This window comes from Protopterus annectens, chromosome 6.part0 (assembly GCF_019279795.1).
Source record: "Protopterus annectens isolate FY-2018-M chromosome 6.part0, PAN1.0, whole genome shotgun sequence".
Lineage (NCBI taxonomy): Eukaryota > Metazoa > Chordata > Ceratodontiformes > Protopteridae > Protopterus > Protopterus annectens.
Window position 1 is genome coordinate 945,812,266 of NC_056737.1, and position 19,598 is coordinate 945,831,863.

The window sequence follows — 19,598 nt, forward strand, 5'->3', positions numbered from 1 at the left end:
ACATGACATTTTGTAGTGTGGTCGTGTTATGCCATGACAGGTGCTGTATGCTTGTGCATGTCATGAGTACACATCAAAGTGTTTGTACCTTTGTTGCATGATGTTAGATTGACAGTGGTGTTGCAGTCTGACAGGTGTCTCTTAGAACTTTTTTATGTTTTTGTTGCAGGGGTCTAAATGGCTACAGTGTAGAGACTTGGAGAAAATATTGCTTCTCAGGATGGCATGGTAGCAAAGCAGAAATATGACATCAGCAAGGTACGACTGTATATGTTCATGTTTACCTAGGTACATATGTGTAGAATGGTCTGTCTGGAGCAATGGGGGGTGGACAGCATAATCCTGTATGTAAACCCCATGACAAGGCATGCTACCCTTGATACATGTCACCTGGGTGTTCTGTACCTACAAATGTAGGTGGTGGCAGATAGCATTTATGCCTAGGTAGATGTGGGCTACTTAGGGCCAGCAGCTACTTACAGGGCCTTATAATGTTTAACCATTGCACACACATAGGCAAGACAGACACCCTGCTGTAAGGGGATATAGTTACACAAATGCACACACTCACAGAGTTGCTCTTTTTGAGATTAGGACCCCTACATATCTAGTAGTATGTATAGTAGTGCTATGTACCTTTCACATGCACCACAGAGCTTATGGGTTCTGAGAGTGTCTGCCAGTGCTGTTAAGGTAGATGACATCAAAGGCCAATGGGAGGTTGACAGGGTCTGAAAAGGTATAACTATTGCATACAGATAGGCGAGACAGACACACTGCTGCAAGGGGGATATTCACACACAGTCATTCACAGAGGTTCCCTTTTTGAGATTAGAACCCCTACCTATCTAGTAATATATACTGTAGTACTGCATACCTATCGCATGTGCCAGAGTACATGCATTTTGAAAGTGTCTGCCAGTGCTGTTAAGGTGAATGACATCAGCAGGCATTGTAAAAAAGGCCAATGGGGGTTGACAGGGCTTGAAAATGTATGACCATTGCACACAGATAGGTGAGACGGACACACTGCCGCAAAGGAATATATTTACACACACACACACACACACACACACACACACACACACACACACACACACACACACATACAGACATTCACAGAGTCAGCCTTTTTGAGATTAGGATCCCTACTTATCTAGTAGTATATACTATACTACTACATACTTATCGCATGTGCCACAGAGTTTGTATTCAGGGGGTGTCTACCAGTGCTGTTAAGGTGGATGACATCAGCAGCTGTTGACAGGGAGGCCACTGTTGTAGAGGACGCTAGTTACAGGGCTATAAAATGATTGACCTTTGTACAGACACAGGCTTGATAGGCATGTCTGTACTGCTGTATGGGAGCAGTACAGACCCCTACCTACTTACTATTATATGCTACAGCTCACAGTATAGTTGTATGCACCACAGGTCACTTTTGGTGGACAATTGGCTGTAGCACTACATCACTCTACACCTTTATGTGGCTGTATATATATATATATATATATATATATATATATATATATATATATATATATATATATGTATTACCTCTATGTATGTATCTATATATATATATATATATATATATATATATATATATATATCTATATATATATATATATATATATATATATATATATATATATATATATATATATATATATATATATATACATATGTGTGTGTATATATGCGTGTGCCACGCAGTGATAGCTAAGGGTAATCATATCTGAGGGGGATAGGAAGAGACAGATGGACATACATAACTATTTGTATGCACAGAGATATAGTCACATATCAGTTCTTTAGGCAGCTGAGGCACCAGACATGGGTTGAAATTAGCTAAGTGTAGGAGCATGCCCAGTATGACCATCAGTACTTACTAGGTGACTCCAGTCCAGACCTACCTGTACTCTAGTCTGGGATTTTGTGTGCTACAGCCAATTGGCTGCTGCAACCAATTCAACAGTCCAACACCTCCCTGATATTATGTCCAAGGGGTTTACTGTGTGCTGCACATAATATATGAGTCATACCAAGGGTGTGTACAGATTGTAATGGGCTGTGTAGGATTTTGGACCATATTCCTGGTATGTTTTATGCAGAATTGTGATTTTCTAGTACACCAGTGGCAAATCATTATAGATTGATGTTAGGAACTGATGAGAGAGTTGCTTTATTGACTCCATACACAGCAGAGAACCCATGCTACTGGATGGCCAGTTATTCTCTGCAGTTTCTACATTTGTGTGGCCATTAGTTAATCCTTCTCCTTATATGTGGGCCTTTGTCCCACTCCTGTTCATGGCTTTGTTCATATGTCTTGCTCTAAGTAGTTGTAGGTATGCTGTGACTGGGGTACATGATGTAACACCACACACAAGGTTACAGACTTCACACCTCTGACTGTACATATTTTGCAGGATGTCTAGTATTCCACACCATATGTCTGCTCTGCTCTTCAGACAGTTTTTTTGTAACATACTACTACATGGTGCCCACTGACTTGTAGGCAGTGACACAGTTATGTCATGGACTTTACATCCTGCTGCTACTCTGTCTTGTTACAACCTGCTGTTATGCTAGCCACTTTCTGAGTAATTCAGAGCATGTGCAATGTCCATAGCTGTTGTCCTCTGTCCCTCCATTGTCTCTGGCATTGTCCAGCTTTCTTGAAGTAACACATAGTGACATATTGATAGTCTGTGGGACTCCTACCATAGGAATACCTCACATGCATAATTGTAGGTGCATCCATTGTCAAACCATGAACACCATCAACCATGCTAATGTACTTAGCCCACTGAGCCACACCAGATATCACAAAGTGAAGTTTAATTCCTGACACTATCAACAGCATACGTACACTTTGACTCCTACATATTGAGGAAATAGAACATGTCACCAGGTTGTTTGTGACAGCCCTGTGATTGTGTTTTCTGCTGCTATACCTAACTGTTAGTGCAGTTGAATGGGAACATGGCTGTGTTTGGGGACTCTAGCACTGACAGTCATGCATCTGAACTATGACCCCACTGTTTGGCATTTCCCTTACATACTGCAGTGGGTTTTGCTATCTTGTGGCCTACTGCATATTATGGGGCATCCAGTATTGGACAGAGAGTTCCTGTTGTCCCACATAGCTGTCAGTTCTCCATGGGTAGCCAGTAGCACACTTTATTCCCTTGCATTCATGCAGGAGGTCCATACATATGCTACCATATATCTAGTACCCCATACATTTGTTGTACAGAAGAGTGATTTACCTTGAGAATGCAACAGTTGAGATAACAGTGTTTCAGGGCTGACTCTGTCTGATGCATGCAGTACACAGTCAGTACATGGAAATGTAAAGACTGTGGGGTCTATCTGGCATCCTTTTTACTATGTATGTGAGTCAGAATGAGGTGTCAGTCCCTAGGACCCTAGGTTGTCAGTGCATGTGCTATGCATTGCCTCTTTGCCGAGGGCAGGGCATACTGCGCATGCTTACATCTGCCTACAGGGACTGGATCAAGGGGTTTCTCCTCCAAGTCCCCCTGTGGGTATGGCTGTGGAGACCTTGGCACTGGTGGGGGGCTGTGTGTCCCTTCCCTGTGATGATCCTGCTGCAGCTGTTTCCGCAGGATCATATTGTGCAGCATGGCACATACTGTGAACATCTGTGCACATGTGCCTGGAGAGTACTGCAGGGCTCTGCCAGATATATCAAGGCAGCAGAAACTTAACTTGAACATCCCAAACACACACTCTATAATGTCCCTAGTTTGTGCTTGTGCCTCATTATAGCATTCTTTGGTGCATGGGTGTGCATTTCTGATGGGTGTCATTATCCATGGTTCCAGTGCATAACCAGCATCTTCCAGTAGATGGTCATACAGGATATCTCCCTGCAAACATCTGGTACAGCTGTGATGCATACCAGATATGGGAGTCATGATAACTGCTAGAGCTGCTGAAGCACACACTCATGATAATGCCATGGGCATTGCACATGACCTGGTAGTTAATGTAGTGATACCCCTTGTGGTTAATGTAGACTCTACCCTCCTCACTGGGCGGTGCTTTGATGTTTACATGAGTGCAGTCTGTGGCACCCAGTACCTCAGGGTAGTGTGCTACACAGTGGAAGAGACAGATACTACTGGCCCTCTCCTCAGGGGTGCAGGGCAAATAAATGCGCTCACTGGCATGTTTTTGTATGGTAGCCATGAACTGGTGGAGTACCATAGATGCAGATGCCTGTGAGACCCCATCATGTCCCAGTTGGTCTTTGAAAAGTGCCTATAGCTAGTATTCTAAGGGCTACACATACCTTTATTTCCACCAGGATGGGGTCCCCTCTTTTGGCTCTGGGTCTGAGTTGAGGGTGGTAAAGCTCAATGAGTTCTTGTAGTATGTCCCTGTCCACCCTGTAGTACTCTACAATTTCTAGCTCATGTAGGTCCTGGAAGGATACCCTGGGCCTGAACACTCTTCTCCTTCTCAGACTAAACCTATTGTCAGCAGCAGCATCAGCACTGCCCTCAGCCTCTAGCATGTACAGATGTAGCAGAGAAGCAGCAACCCTTAGCATTCTGTCAGTTACAGTTTTCAAGTCTTTACTCCAATGGTGCAGCGTATGGGTGAAAAAACAGATTGTAGGGTGTATGTATACTTTATAGTGGTGTGCTGCAGATGCAGCCTGTGTGATTGGCTAACTATGATGCATTCCAGGTGCCAGGTATATAAATGAGGGGGTTCAATGGCCCAGTGTCAGTGGAACAGGGGTTATTAGTAATTCAGACATGATTGGCTTTCACAGGCTAGTTTCTTTTTTTTAAATGCTTTGCCTGCTAAGCACTGTGGCAACCTGCACAAGCCTGCAGAGCTGGTATAAGCACTGCTCAGCAATCTGGACACAACCCCATGCATGGGCATGCCCAGCATAGCTTAAACCAGGTAAAACATGCAACCCACAGCTAAACAAAGCTTAGCAGCAGTGGATACACTTCCTTGGTAAAATGAGCAGCGGGCCACGCAAACTGGCACTGCTGAGCTCCAGTCAGTTTAAAAATATTGTGACACACCCTCTTTTGATGTCAGCTTGCAGTATTCTAACTTATGTCATCTTTTTACTTTTTAAAATTTTAATCATTTGTTTTTGCATAACGGCATGTTTGCGTGCTACTGCGCACTACACAAAGGTAACATGGGTATTAAAAAATATTTATTTATATCATTCTTCATTAGTATTTGGACTCACAGGGCATAGTTTTACACATATCTGTGCCTACTATGACATTTCTGACCTGCTAATTGGGCTGTTACAGCCCCTCTTCAATTTTTACATTTCTGTACACAGAAATTTTCCTTGTAAACTTCTAGCACCAACACAGGTCTTGCACGGATACCTGCTTGCTGGATAACAAAAGAACCTCATTTGCATGCAGTTCACCTGCTTATGAGGCAATCTGCATGCCACAGACACTTCTGTGTTTGCAAGCTCATGCATGCCGCACTGCTCTGTTTACTAGATCGCACAGAGCCTTACTTCCATGTGGTTCTGTGCCACTATGCCTACATGGAAAATCCATCCATGTAGGGTTTATTGAATTCCCCCCCAATGTTTTTTTGGCTAACAATAGTGTTGCTGGTCAGGAACCTGAAGAAACTGTGTGAAGCAAAATGGACAGCAACAGACATGTCAACCTGTTTACTTATGAGCAACCTAGGTCTGCTAATTTGTGCAAAATGCCACATTGATTACCAAGGCTATTAATAAAGCAATGTATATAATTTCAACACATTACATGACAGTGTATACAGTGCAGAGTTGTGTGTAAACCTGTTTCAGGCATACTGAACAAAAGTTGTGTAAATAATCAGTAAGAATTCATAGACTGCATTATAAATAAGAGTCAGTGGAAGTCTGTACATTGAATAGAGACACACAGATGAATTGTAGGAATGAACACAGGGAAAATGATAGATGAAACCAGGTAATGTACAGCAGATGAGGGCATATCAATGAAGACAGTTTTAGTATGAACAAAATGATACAGTATGGACAGCACAGTGACTGTATATGGAGAATGCACCATCACTCAGGATGATGCCACAATATAAACAAGAAATGATCAAGATCAATAATTGGCTTCACGTCTGGTGTCAATCCAGAGGGATCCTGTATCTCTCAGCCTGGAATGAGATGGCTGACAGGCCGCACTGCTTTGCCAGAGATGGTCTGCAGCTGTGTCCCCCAGGTTATTGGATACTGACAAAAGCACATGGCTCCCTCATAGTACCTTTTTTAGGCAATGTCAAAGCACAGAACTTCAGATGTAAAAAACTCCACTTGTGGCAAACTCAATGTTCTACTAATTAATGCTAGGATTCTAACAAGAAGCATCAATGAAGGAAATTGCCAATCTGCTATCTGACAGATTTGGTGCCAACTTCACCCCACCGGACCCAGAGGCCATACCCCAAAGCATACCTGACAACAGTCCTCTACCAAGTGTTTCTAGAGATCTGGTCATATCTGTACTCTCCAAGGATAAAAAACACGGCCTCAGTGGCACCAGATAACATACCATAGCCATGGCCTGAGAACTGCCTTTGTTCCAGCAGAGTGGAAAACAGCAACAGCAATCCCAATGCACAAGGGGTGACCATCAACCAACCCTGGGAACTATAGACCCATAAGTCTAACCACTCTCATCTGCAAGACCATGATAATAATCATCATGGACATTGTCAACAAGGACATAGGTGACCTTCAAATTCTAGACACAAACCAATTTGACTTTGATAAGGGTAGAGCATGCTTATTAAACTTAATAGACTTCTTCGAGAACATCACCAAAGACCCGGATAAAGGTAAGACAGTGCATATCTTCACCTGGCCAAGTCTTGTGACCCAATCCCTCACTTAGGTATAATTGAGAAACTCTTCCAGCTGGGGATTAACCCTTATGTCATTAGATGGATAGCCAATTGGCTCACCCATCCCCCAGTAAGGAAACCTCCATAAAAAACTTCTCCAAAGCCAACTTCATGCTACTCAAGTCAGAAGTGACAAACTTCATGGCATCCATGCAGATGGGAACTGAAAGTTCAACTGCTGAGTCCTATACTAAGGCACATCCACTCATTCATGAATCGTACCATCCCAAATAGCGCCAAGATGCTCTCCTCCAAAAAAAAATGAAGCCAATCTGCTGGTCCCCTGCCATGAACAAACTTTACAACAAAAGGAAGAAAGTGTTACAGAAACGAGGAAAATCCCAGGATACAAAAAACTCCCTCACCAGCCTCAGTAAGAAGCTGAAATCCCTCATAAAATCCTCAAAAGCTTCTTACGAAAATAAAATTGCCAAAGATTCCAATGACAACCACAAGGCATTCTGTACCTATGTCAAGAATCTAAATGGCAATGCTCAGATCTGTCTGAGCTACAACATAATGGCATTAAATATACTGATCTCAAGGATATTGCCAATATCTTGGCAGATCGATTCTGTGCCAACTTGACCCCCCTCTCACCCCCTAAATGGCCCATCTCAATACCGGAAGAAACTTAAAACATACATCACCCAATCACACTGCATCCTCATGTCAGTTCCTTAACCCTTTAGTGTCCATCATATGCTACCATCAGTGAAAACAAACTCACTGTCTGAAACTTAACCAATATGATAGAAGTATGGTACAAATCTAATAAAAAACAAAAAAACAAAATCTGCCTATGTTATTCGTGACCAAACATACATAGATACACCCATATATCAACATGTGCCTCTTATACAAAAATTCTGTTTAAAGTTTTATTTAAAATGCATATACTCCATTAAAATAAGCAAAATTAGTAAAAAAAATTACAATTTTAAACAGAATTTGTGGGTGATGTATGCTTTAAGTTGTATATAAGTCATGTAATTTTATATGGCATCGGGTTCTGATGAAGTCATTGAGGGGATGAAAGTGCTTAACTTGTTGTTTTTCTAATAAATAGTTGGAACACATTCTTGACCTGGATAGCATGTGGTTCTTCATGGTTTCTGATACTTTACTGCATGGACTGCACACATAGGTGGTTAAATAGTTAAATAATAGTTGAATATTTTCCTATTCATTAACTTCTGTGTGTTAACTGCTACACACCACCACATACCATGCTCACTCGGTGCCCAGCATACTTGATAGAATATATCTGCTTTGAAATTGTCTACTGTCTGCTTCATCTCTGCAGGTGTTCTGGACCTGCAAGTGTTGGGGAGGATTGGTAACTGCTGGCAACTTCACTTAGTGATTTTGCACAATAGAAAACAAAAGGTGCAACAATGTATCTTTTGTGAAATTGAGAATGTCTGTATCCTGTCTGCAGGTGTTCTGTCTCCTTCTTGTGTAGATCATTATTACAAGTTTGCATAATAGTAAGCATTGGGCAAATGACACAAGTAAAGTTAAACTTGTTTTAGCCTTGTTAGCAGTGTTTATTAGGTTTCATCCTCAAAACGCAAAAGTGGGACTTGAATCATGATGTACAGATAGCATATGCTGTGTGGACCAATGTGTTTAGCAGATGTGCTTCACAGGTCATTAATAGGTATAGTTGATGTATTGGTTATCAAAGAAGTACATTACATGACATTTATTGTGTTTATCCATTTCCTGTGTTTGCACTAAGTCTCATGCCATGCAAATATTGGTGTTAAAAAAAAGAAAAAGAAATCTATAAAATAAGCACCACAAAATATATATTAGTACACATGAAAGATTTTTACACAAGTCTGGATTTGAGCTCTCACACCAATGAATGTTCAAAAGGATGTCTTATCCCTCTATGCACAGAAACAGCTTTGCAGCAGATAATGAAAATCATTGCACATACAAGAAAGACCAAAATCATTCACAGTATTAACAAGACATGACACATGTACACTTTTGAGTTGTTTGTACATGTATTAATTTCAGATGTAGTGCAACAAGTGATTGCACAACCATTTATGACTATTGTTTGCAGAAATGCATGTCTATCTTATCTCTGTATGGTGTTCATTCGTCTCTTATCTGAACAGTAATCTGAGGCATGAAGTCTGTAAGGCATTTTATATCACTGCCCTTAAAATGTATGAGAATATTAAATGGCAATAATAATATACAATTTTCAACAAAGGCAGGGGAGTTTGAATATTAGTGAACAAAAATTGAAATAATGTGTGCTGCTCACTTCCATTTAAAACTTTGATACAATTACTTCAACACTTTATAAGTGTATCCTGGCTGACACACCCATTGTATGTAAGGGAGTCTCAATAGCTGTTTTATTTTCATTCTCCCCACCAGTAATCATTTACAGTTGCAATCCACTAGCAACACACACTGAGGGAGTTCCTGCACTATGTTTGCATTAGATACATGGAGCCAAGAATTTGGGATTCAGCAAGTCTAATGAGTTCACATCTCATTTGCATCTTCACCGTGCTCCCAGGCCTAAATCTACACTATAAAAAGGGAACCATGTAGTTGCATATAAATATATATATATATATATATATATATATATATATATATATATATATATATATATATATTAACAAATGCAGCTTTTATCTGTATGCACTTCTTAGATGTTTACTGATGTCATAAGTATTTTTCTCAGGCCATTTTGCTTTCTCAGATGAACAGCCTTATTTAACTTTTTTCACAGGTGTTAATGTTGCAATTGTTTCTTTTTACACTCTTCTATTGTTATTGTTAATGTCCTATATTGTCAGTGACACAGAGGTGTTAGCCTTCTATGATAGCCTATAAGCACCTCTAGGGGAGTGCTGGCCACAGGTAAAGTTGACTGGCAATTGCATGAAAATGAAAGTCATGTTGTAAATGTGTACACATGTTTGTGGGACAGCTTGATAGCACTTAAAAATCACTGATGTTTTATTCCATTGTTTGGTACAGAAATGTTATTTGCCTGCTGGTTTGGGGGTGGGGGTGCCAAGTCCCATCTCTTTGCTGCCACAACCAACAACTTTCACATAGATTTACTTTGCTATTTTTACTCCTTGTTTTGGATTAAAACTTTGTGTGTGACTGCAGTATGTTACAACCACATAACCCTTCTTCATATTTGAATAACTTAAAAGTTTTTTGTTTCTCCAGTGAGTAATACTGAAAAACTGATAATGTGTGTTATATCTAAGCAGAATTATTATTTATGTAATATCTGTGTACAGTATCCTTCTTTTGTGTTTTATGTCACCTAGGACTATGGCACCAAAATGTCCCAATCCCCACAACCCCCCTTCAGTGACCCTGGAAATGGCATGTTTGTCCAAGCATTTTGACAACATGGTGCCTTTCTGCTTGAGAGAGGATGTGGGGATATGTCTGGAAGAATGCAAATTTGGAACCAGATAGTGAATGTTGTGAATGCTGTTGGGAGACACAGTGGGATATATGACCAGGTGCGTCATAAGGTCCCTCACATGATTTCATCAGCGCAGATGAGAGCAGCTGCAGTGGCCCATGGACAGTTGACTACTGTGAGGGTGCTGCTACAGAGCCCCAACTGACACCAAAGGAAGAGGTCCTGTCCACTGTCATGGATCCAGGGAGTTCAGTGGAAAGTGCACAACAACATGTGATTGATGTTGGTGCTGCTATTTAAGGGAGGACAAGTATGTCTCAGGAGGACCTTCCAGGTAGGCTTACCTATATCAATTTTTAAATACTTCTTGTATAGTAAAAAACTGAAAGCAATACTTAAGTTGGTTTATTCATTTTTTTTGGGAGGGTAGGGGAACTAGTTATAGATTGATACAGTTAACAATACATTCTGGCTCATTAAACATGGGCTTGGGATGGACATGTATTCCAAGTTTCAGTTAAATGTCTTGTTAATGGACATATAAGGGCCAAAATGTTCCCCTGTGTTATTGTTATTGTGATGATGGTATCCTTATATTTTGCTTAACTTCTTCCAGGGCCATCCTACCTAACAAGTGGGGAGTCATCTGCACATGGTAAGCCAAGCATTTTTATTTCAGTATTGATGAGCATTTCATAGAAATATTCATTTATCTGTATTTGTGAGGTGGGTGTCAGCACTGTATGTGTATTTCTGTAGCGTCTGTGTTAGTGGTACAAGTGTTAGTTTGTTAGCATATATTGAAGTGAAGTGGTGTAGCTATTAATTTCCTTCCTGTGTTTGTTGCTTATTATCACAGGTGATCATGACAGTGTAGGGCTCTTACCACCTGATGTCAGACTATCGCCAGGCTCTGATGATGGTGGCCAAACACAGCACAGTCAGGGGGTGCAGTGGTTGAATCTGATACTGAGGTTGACATTCTGTCTTCTCCTGTAATTCCATCTGACACAGCCAGTAGGCCTTTGCAAACCCATTCCAGTAAGCCCTCAGATACTGGACAGGTGGAGGGTGAGACACTTGATCAGGGTAGTGTGGTTACTGTGACATCAGTGCCTGTTGACTCGGGTTATAACCAAAGTGTAGTAGAGGTGCTATACAGGAGGGTTGTTCAGGTTGCTGGGAGGAGGCCTGCTGTCCATTCTCCACCTGATCTAGGTATCTTTCCGTGCCACTTAATATATGTTTAGGGCCATCATGGAGGTACAAGCATGTTCCAATAGGACCTCCAAGGAAATGCTTAGGGTTGTAGATGAGGCACAGGCTGACATCCATGACTGCCTCCACCGTGTTGCCAATTCAATGGATTAGATGAATGACACTTTGAAGTGGGTGGTGTCTGTGATGGAACATGTGCTGGGAGGGGGACGGCAGCCATGTGGGTGTAGGTCAGCCACATCATCTAATATTAGCTAATGTGACTGTTCCTGATCACAGCTCCCACTGCTCTGCCAGTGGTTTAGTTGTCCACATCCAAATGTGGCAGGCCATGGGGCCATGGACATGGGCGTACTTGTGAGGGCAACTTGTCCAGCAGACATCAGTCATGTTCAGGTAGCAGCCAGTGCAAGTCCTGGCAGAGACAGTTCTCAAGGTCAGTATTTTACAACAGTGAACTGTCACCTCTACCATGCATGGCTCACACCTGTCTGACATATTAGGACATAGAGCTAGCACAGTGCATGGCTGTGTTCTTGCAGACATACAGACACACACACAGCAATTAAATGGGGCAGTTGTGAGGTTTAAAGCTCATTCTGTCTCAGTGGCCATTTGCTACTTTATCCAAATGTCTACCTGTTTCTCTTACTTACTCACACATGCTCACTACCTTTTGTGTCAGCCTAGGCCTCCTCCACTCCACACACACACACAAATGATGATAACTGCACTATATCCTTGTTTTCTATCTTTCGGATTCAAGGATACAAAAATATTGTCTGATGATTAGGGTACATAGCTGACTTAGTGCTTAGTATATCTGTTTTTATGATGCTGTTTTGCAAATTGTACTTCTGTCTTACAGGTTTTTGTAATGTGTACATCCCTGCCAAAGTCTTAGACCAACAAAGCTGGGCCAAGCCATAAATAAAAGTGAGGCAAATTTCCAACAATGGGGAGAGTTTTTAAACATTGTGGTCTTATAAACTTAGTTGATGGAATAACAGGTTCTGCATTACTATTTTTATTTTTGTTCTGAGGGATATGAAATCTGAAACTAAATTGTGTGCCATAATTTTCTAACTTCACTTTTTAATGATTTCCCATTACAAGCACATTAGGCTAAAAGTTGGACTTTCATTGAAAATCTGTGTATTTTAGACATAATGCCTATTACTTGATACAGGACACATGTATTCACATAAGTCAGTGCTGTCACATCTTGATGTAATTGCTGTAAAAAGCACCCGCCTTATACTTACTGACATTAGCAAGTAACAGTATGCAAGGATATGCCTACCATTCATTTGTATTTTTACACATTTATTTTTCTATTCCAGGTTTAGCACTTACCTTGGAAAGCCAGAAGTTGCAAGAGTTTTAGCTCACTGCTGACTCTGTCTCATGCTAGCAGTTCATAGCCATTATGTGGGTAAGTAAATCTGTCTAAATCTTGTGATGTAGGTCCCTCTTCACACACACACACACACACACACACACACACACACACACACACACACACACACACACACACACACACACACACACACACGCACACACGCACACACACACACACACACACACACACACACACACACACACACACACACACACACACACACACAAAATTGTACAATGTTAAATGTTTATATCATATCTATACATACACTGACTTGCAATTATATTGTATGCGATTCACTATGTCTTTTAGGCTATGTACTATGTTTTTACTCTCTTGTTTGATAATACCTGTATCTCTTTGTATAACTGACTAAGTTTATGCTATTGTATTACTACGTTCTTTGGAGCTTTTCTCCCTGGGTCTCCACTGAAAAAGGACTTCTTGTTCAGTGGACATTACCCGGTAAACAAATGAAAATAAATAATAAATAAATACGTAAAGGTTATGAGTATTGTCTGGCATCAGTTACTGTATGTATGTATGTATGTGCATAGGATAAAGGTTTTAGCCACTTAGGTGGAGAGGTTGTGTGCTACCCATTCCCTCTTGGCCAGTGCAAACCATATTGTGCACATCTATATCTCCTTACACTCGCAGTGGCTGTTGGTTCCCTCTCTGACTCCTCACCTGTGTGTTGCTGTAATGATCTTGCCAGTGGTAGTGGGATGTGTGGCCCTTCCCCTTTCAGTTCCTGATGAAGCTGTTTTCTCAGGATAATGTTGTGTATCATGGCACAGATGATGAATATTTCTGCACATGTATGGGGATTGTACTGCAGGGCTGCCCCAAATGTAGCTAAGCACCAGAACCATGACTTCAGCAGCTCAAACACACACTCTATGATATTTCTTGTTTGAGCATCTGCCTCATTATAGAGTTCTTCATCTGGTGTGTGTGCATTTCTGATGGGCATCATCAGTCATGGTTCCAGTGTATAACCTGTATCCCCCAGTAAATGACCCTGTGGGATATCCCCCTAGTAAACATCTCTTAAAGTTGAGAGTTGTACCAGATATGTGAGTTATGGTAACTGTCTAGGTTGCCAACACACACATTAGTGTTACACATGACCTGGTAGTTAATAGAGTTGTAAATGTAACCCTTCTATTTATGTTAACCCTTCCTTGTTCCTCAGGTGGTGCTTTAATTTCTACCTGTGTACAGTCTATGGTACCCAGGGGTTTAGGGTATTGTGCTACAGGGTACAACTCCTGCATAGCTTTGGCTCTATCCTCAGCTGTTTGGGAAGAATATATGTACTCATTGGCATGTTGCAGCATAACATTCAGAAGCTGATGGATGATCCTGGATGCTGATACTTGTGACACCCAACATGCCCCCTTTTGTTGTCTGGAAGGTTCTTGTAGCTAAAGGTCTAAGTAGTACACATACCGCAGTCTCCTCTGGGATTCATTCCTCTTGGTTTGCCTTGCTCTCAGTTGAGGATGACAGAGGTTGCAGAGTTCCTTTAGTGTGTTTCTATCCACTCTTTAGCACTCTATAATTTTCACCTCATGCAGATTATGAAAAGTTAATCAGGGTCTAAAGACCCTTTTCTTTATTGGCCATTGTCTATTAGCATTAGCAACATAGATGTGGATCTGCTGCACATACACATGAATAACAGCAACAGCAACCCCGAACATTCTTCTGTGTAGACTAGATTCCATGGCTGCATTCCAATAAGTTTTGGAATTTGCAGGGAAACTCAGCACTGAGTCTACATGGTTGCTTTAAAGCTTGCTGAGTAGCTGCTCCATCTTGGATTGGTTGATTAGCATATAGTTCGGCTGCTTATGCTGTAATTAGCATGTCACAATGTTTACTGTGTTTGCGCAGCTCTACACAGCATGTAAAGCCGTTACTGAATACAAAATGGCACTCTACAGTGCGACACGCACAAAGTTTCGCAGCCTGTGTAGGCTTTATTGAATCCTATTAATGGTCTTTTTGAAAGAATCTAATGACTTTGTATAAAGTAAATACTTTTTCTTTTATATTCAGTATTTCCTGCAGTATATTCAGAAAAACAACATCCCTTCTGGAATGCTGAATTACTAATTTTGATTTTTAGCCTGTTTTGGTTTATATCCCTGCCTTGAAACTAATGAATAAACAATAGGGGGAATTCAGTAAAGCTTACACAGAGCAATTCACTGTGTAGGTATAGTGGTATGGCCCCAACACCGAACATGGCCGCCGAGTAACCAGTAAAGAGGTCGGAGGGGCGTGCACGAGTGTGAGGACATGGTAGCGTCTGCAGTATGCAAATTACCTCATAAGCTAGTGAAATCCATGCAAATGAGGTTGATTTGTCATACAATAAGCAGAAAGACACCCATGTAGGTGCCGTGGTGGTGTAAGAAATGTATGCGGATAGAAACCATGTACTGGACTGCCAATTTTAAACAGGGGCTGCAAAAGCCCAAAATAAAAGGGTGGATATAGTGCTGTAGACATGCAAATGACCAAACCTATGGCCAGTGAGTCCAGAAAGCAATGCAAATCATCAAAAAATATTATATATATATATATATATATATATATATATATATATATATATATATATATATAAATACCCCCATTATAATAATATAATATATATATATATATATATATATATATATATATATATATATATAGTGGGAGGTTGGCATAATGCTTAAGGTGTTTACCTTAAAGACACAAGGTACAGGGTTTGATTCTCACATGGGGTAATTGACCTGGCTTAAAATGGCCCAGAAGGACAGTTAGCCTAGTACTAACCTATGAATATATATCTATATATATATTTATACATACATTACGTTTGTGTGGTGCACAGCACAAACATGTTGTTATGGCAAAATAAATAAATAAATAATAAAAAATAAAAATGTAAACAAATGAAAATTAGACATTTTAAAAAATATTGCATTATTGTGCCCAGCATGCAGACTCATACAATGGCAGCTTTCAGTGGTTGCTAAGGAGGCAGGCCCTGGAGTAGTGAAGCATCCAGGGTATACTCAATTAGGTGTATGTAAATGAGCTAGGGTTATTGAATAGCAAACCGGCCACCATGTCTGCAGGTATAACCTGTGGTAGGTCTAAAACTGTGTAGGTAGTAGTAGACAAGGTAGCTGACATCAAAAAAGGTGTGTGTCATGCTATGTTTAAGTAAATTGGAGCTTAGAGGCACCTGTTTGTGCTCAGCTAAGCACAGCTAGGCAGGGGTGTTTGTGTGATGCTGCTAAGCTCTGCCTAGCTCTGCGGCATGTGTTTTATCTGGTTAAAGAAAAGCTAAATGTGCCCATGCACAGGGGAGGGTAGAAACTGCTGAGCATTGTTTACACTAGAGCCTCGGGTTTGTGTGGTGCACTGCAATGCTTAGCACTGAAAGAAATAGGAAAAGAAAAATATCCTGGGAAAGCCAATAAGGTAGAAATGACTAATAAGCCCTGTTGAACAGACACTGGCCCATTCAAACCCACAATGTTATACCTATGAGGTGGAATGCAGCATAATGAGCCAATCACACAGGCTGCATCTGTAGCACACCACTATAAAGCATGTATACATCCTACAGTCTGATTTTCCCACATACTCTGCACCATTGGAGCACAGTCTTTGGAATTTTAACTGACAAAATGCTAGGGGCTGTTGCTGCTTTGCTATATCTGTATGTGCTTGAGGCTGAGGTCAGTGATGATGTTGATGCTGACAATAGGCCCAGACTGAGAAGGAGAAGAGTGTTCAGGCCAAGGGTAACCTTCCAGGGCTACATGAGCTGGAGATTGTACAGCTCTACTGGGTGGACAATACTACAAGAACTCACTGAGCTCTGCTGCCCTCAACTCAGACCCAGAGCCACCAGAGGAGAACCCATCCCAGTGGAAACAAAGGTATTTGTAGCCTTCAGAATATTAGCTACAGGTACTTTTCAAAGACCAACTGGGGACATAATGGGGGTCTCACAAGCATCTGCTTCCACGATACCCCACCAGTTCATGGATACCATGCAAGCACATGCCAGTGAGCACATTTATTTATCCAGCACCCCTGAAGAGACAGTCAGTAATGTGCACATCTTTCACCATGTAAAAAAACACCCTGAGGTTCTGGGTGGCATAGACTGCACTCATGTGCACATCAAAGCACCACCTGGTGAAGAAGGTAGAGTCTACATCAACCACAGGGGTATCATTCCATCAACTGCCAGGTCACGTGCAACCTCCATGGCATTAGCATGAAAGTGTGTGTTAGCAGCCTTGGCAACTATCATGAATCTCACATCTGGCGTGCCTCACAGCTGTACCAGATGTTTGCCAGGGGGGCACATCCCGTACAGCCATCTACTGGGAGGTTCTGGCTATGGACTGGAACTGTGGATGATGACACCCATCAGAAATGTACACACACGTACTGATGAACGCCATAATGAGGCACACATACAAACTAGGAACATCATAGACCATGTGTTTAGGCTACTCAAGTCACAGTTCTACTGCCTCGATATATCTGATTGAACCCTGCAGTAGACTCCAGCCACATGTGCACACATGTTCACAGTATGTACCATGCTACACAATATGATCCTGCAGAAACAGCTGTGGCAGGAACATTGCAGGGAAGAGCCACACAGCCTCCCACCAGTGCCAAGGTCCCCACAGCCACAGGGGGATTTGGAGGAAGAACCCACTGAGCCTGTCCTTGTAGGCAGATGTAGGCATGCCCAGTATGCCCTGGCCTTGGCAAAAAGACAATGCATAGCACATGCACTGACAACCTAGAGTCCTAGGGACTGACATGTCACTCTGACTCGCATACATAGTAAAAAGGATGCCAGCCACACCACACAACCTGCACCTTACCATGTAATGGCTGTGTACTGTGTGCATCAGACAGAGACAGCACTGAAGCACTGTTATCTCAACTGCTGTAGGCACAAGGTAAGTCACTCTTCTGTACAACAAATGAATGGGTGATAGACTGTGGTAGCATATGCATGGTCCTGCCACATGTATGCAAGGGAATAGAGTGATCTACCAGGATAGCTGCAGGCAACTGACAGCTGTGTGGGAAAACAGGAACTCTCTGTCCAATACTGACTGAGCCATAATATGCCGTAGGCCCCAAGCAAGCAAAACCCACTGCACTATGCCAGGGAGTTACAAACTGCAGGGTCACAGGACACATGCTTGACTGTCAGTGCTATAGTCCCATACCCCCAGCACACCCATATTCCCATGCAGCTGCAGTAACAGTATGTTTGCAAGGTAATAGCAGCAGACCACACAATCTCTGGGCTGTCTCACTCAATCTGGTGACATGTACCATTTCCCCAATATACAGGAGTAAATGTATGTATGTCTATGCTTGATACTGTCAGGACATAAACTGCACTGTCTGGTTGCTGATGTGGTTTAGTAGTCTAGGTGCATTACCATGCTTGATGGGGTACATGGTTTGAGACTGGCTGTGCCTTCTGTTTTGCATGTGAGCTGCACCTATGGTAGGAGTTCTACAGACTGTCCATATGTCAGTATTTTTACTGCAATAAAGCTGGACAAAGAAAGAGACAAATGAGGGACAGTGGGCCACAGATATGGACAGTACACAGCTCTGAGTAACTTAGACAGTGGCTAGTACAACAGCATGTTTTAACAAGTCAGTGTAGCACCAGGATATAAAGGCTGTCATGTAACTGTGTCAGTACTTACAACAAGTCAGTGGGCACCTTCCATACCTCACAAATGTACAGAGTTTCACAGAATGTCCACATTTCTGATTCATATATCTGTTCTGTTTGTCATAATGTAGCAGTTTACCGGCAAACTGTTGGCAGATCAATAAAAGTTGCTTTGAGAAAATAATGACAGGCAGTTGAGATGTAGACGTCATGCTCACTGGAAAATGTATGCTAATACAAAACCATTCTACCAATTGTCTACATTTGTAAAAGTAATATTAAAATCTTGTCCCCATGTTTGGGCCTGTGTCCCACTGTTATATATAGCCCTGTCCAGATTTTGGCTGTAAGAGTTTGAGAGGTATGGGCAACATGTAGCTTTATAATAACAGTACAACACAAACTGCCTGAGGACCAGAGCAGATGTATGGGGCACAATGCTGGACAACCTGCAAAACAGGGACAGTCAGAGGTGTGAAGACTGTAACCCTGTGTGGTGTTACATCTCTTACCCCAGTCACAGCATACCTACAACTACATAGAGCAGCAACTGCGGACAAAGCCAGGAACTGGAGCAGGGCAAGACAAAAGCCCACAGATAAGGAGAAGGAGGAACTAATGGCCAGACAAATGTAGAAGAAAGTGCAGAATAGAATACTTCATGCAGTAGCACTGGTTCCCTGCAGTGTATCTAGTCGGTAACCCAAATGTCTGTCAGCAGTTCCTCGCGTCACTCTATAGTGATTTGCCACTGACGTACCAAGAATTCACAGTGCTATGTAAAATGTAACAGACATATTATGGAAAACTCTGTTCAGTGCAGTACACTCTGTACACACCCCGATATGAGTCAGATATTATAGACAGCACACAGCCAGGAA